Source organism: Peromyscus maniculatus, chromosome 1 (genome assembly GCF_049852395.1).
Source record: "Peromyscus maniculatus bairdii isolate BWxNUB_F1_BW_parent chromosome 1, HU_Pman_BW_mat_3.1, whole genome shotgun sequence".
Lineage (NCBI taxonomy): Eukaryota > Metazoa > Chordata > Mammalia > Rodentia > Cricetidae > Peromyscus > Peromyscus maniculatus.
The window spans coordinates 18,999,178-19,000,984 of NC_134852.1; the positions used below are offsets into that span (position 1 = coordinate 18,999,178).

The 1,807-nt window shown below is 38.7% G+C and overlaps 1 pseudogene; it reads left to right on the plus strand.

Moving 5' to 3' along the window:
• Positions 1 to 280: 280 nt before the first annotated feature.
• LOC102904216 (vomeronasal type-1 receptor 3-like) lies at positions 281 to 1,221 on the plus strand (annotated as a pseudogene).
• The last annotated feature ends 586 nt before the right edge of the window (positions 1,222 to 1,807 follow it).

The following is a 1,807-nucleotide window of genomic DNA, read 5'->3' on the forward strand; positions in this document are numbered from 1 at the left end:
TGCAAATTTATAGATCTGTCTGCCTCTGTCTCTTGAGTCCTAAAATTAAAGGTGCTACAATCATGTCCAGAGAAAACATACATTTTTTAGTAAACATATCTAATATTTCCCCTTACAATAACAGAGAAAATCTCCTTTTATAAAGAAAACATTTTTAACATTCTTCTTCAGTGAGATAGCTATGTAAATCCAATAAAGTGGTGAATGTTGTATTTAAGCTAACTTCATGAAATAATGTACACTCATAATGTATTTCTAGAGTCTGTTGACTGGGATACATTTATTTACCTTTTTCATAGGAATGAAAATGACTCCTGCAAACTTGGCAATGGGAATTTTCCTCTTCCCTCAGATTACAGTTGGCATGCTTGGCAATTCCTCAATACTATTTTACTATGTCGTTTTGATATTCACTGGAAAGCATTTAATGCCCAAAGACCTGATCCTAGAGCACTTGGCTTTTGCCAACTCTTTGTCTCTCATCACAAAAGGCATTCCACAGACAATGGCACACTTTGGATTTAAGGATTTCCTGGATGATATTGGATGTAAATTGATAATGTATATTTACCAAACAATGAGAGGGATGTCCCTATATGTCATGTGCCTATTGAGAAGCTTCCAAGCAATCACAATCAGCCCCAACAACTCCAGGTGGTACAAGTTTAAACACAGAACCACCAAGCACATTGGTCCCTCCTGCTCTCCCATCTGGCTTGTGCACATGCTGTTAAATATCTTGACTCTAGCAAGAGTATTAGGCCCCATTTACAAGAAAAATATGACTAACTTGGTGAGTAATGGGTACTGCTCATGGTTTGTTTCTGGCAATGTGGCAGTTGCACTGTACATGTTCTTACTGTGCTTCTCTGATGGCCTGTGTCTGGGTCTCATGGCCTGCTCGAGTGTCTTCATGGTGAGTCTCCTCTACCGACATCAGAGACAAGTCAAGCATATCCACAGTGCTCACCTCTTTATGAAAGTCTCACCTGAGGACAGAGCCACCAAACTATCCTCATCCTGGTGTGCACATTTCTCATCTCTTACTTGGTGTCATCCATCCGGCTTGTCTTTAGGACTTCCTCCAATGGTCCAATGCTATGGGGAGTAAGTGTATTCCTATATCTAGAAATTTGCTTTCCCATAGTTTGCCCCTTTGTTCTCATCAGCAATATCAAGTCTATTTCTAGCCTGTTTTCACCCTGCTGTGGTAAGAGATAGCTCTCTCCAAGTCTGACATGAGCCCTGTTTGTCCTTTCATATGTATTGGCATAGTGTTTTTAATCTTTTGTATAATGCTAAGACTGAATTTTGAAGATATTCTTCATCCTGTACCTGTTTCCTGTGTCTGATGGTCTGATCAATAGTCATTTTATTATAGCTTTTTCTTACAGAGTTTCTTATCCAATAATGAGAATTGTTCATATATGTGAAATCATCATAGTATACAAATTAGTAGATAACAATTGGCAAAGTATAGGTCAACATGAAAAAATATGTATGTGAATCTTGATCTTATCTGAAGTATCAGTGAAAGATTTTCGGCTCTTATGGATGTGGATGAGGTGTTTTTATTTTGCATGCATGCATATTTTTTTCCTACATGTGTGTCTATGTACCACATGCAAACCTGCAGAGGTCAGAAGAGGGTGTTCAACCACTAAGGACTGGGGTTACAGGTGATTTTGAGCCACCATTGAGTGCTGGAAATAGAGCCTGTGTCCTCTGGAAGAGCAATCAGTGCTCTTAAGCACCAAGCCATCTCTCCATCCCTGAGAAGTTTCATTACATTTTTTTTTTATTTTGT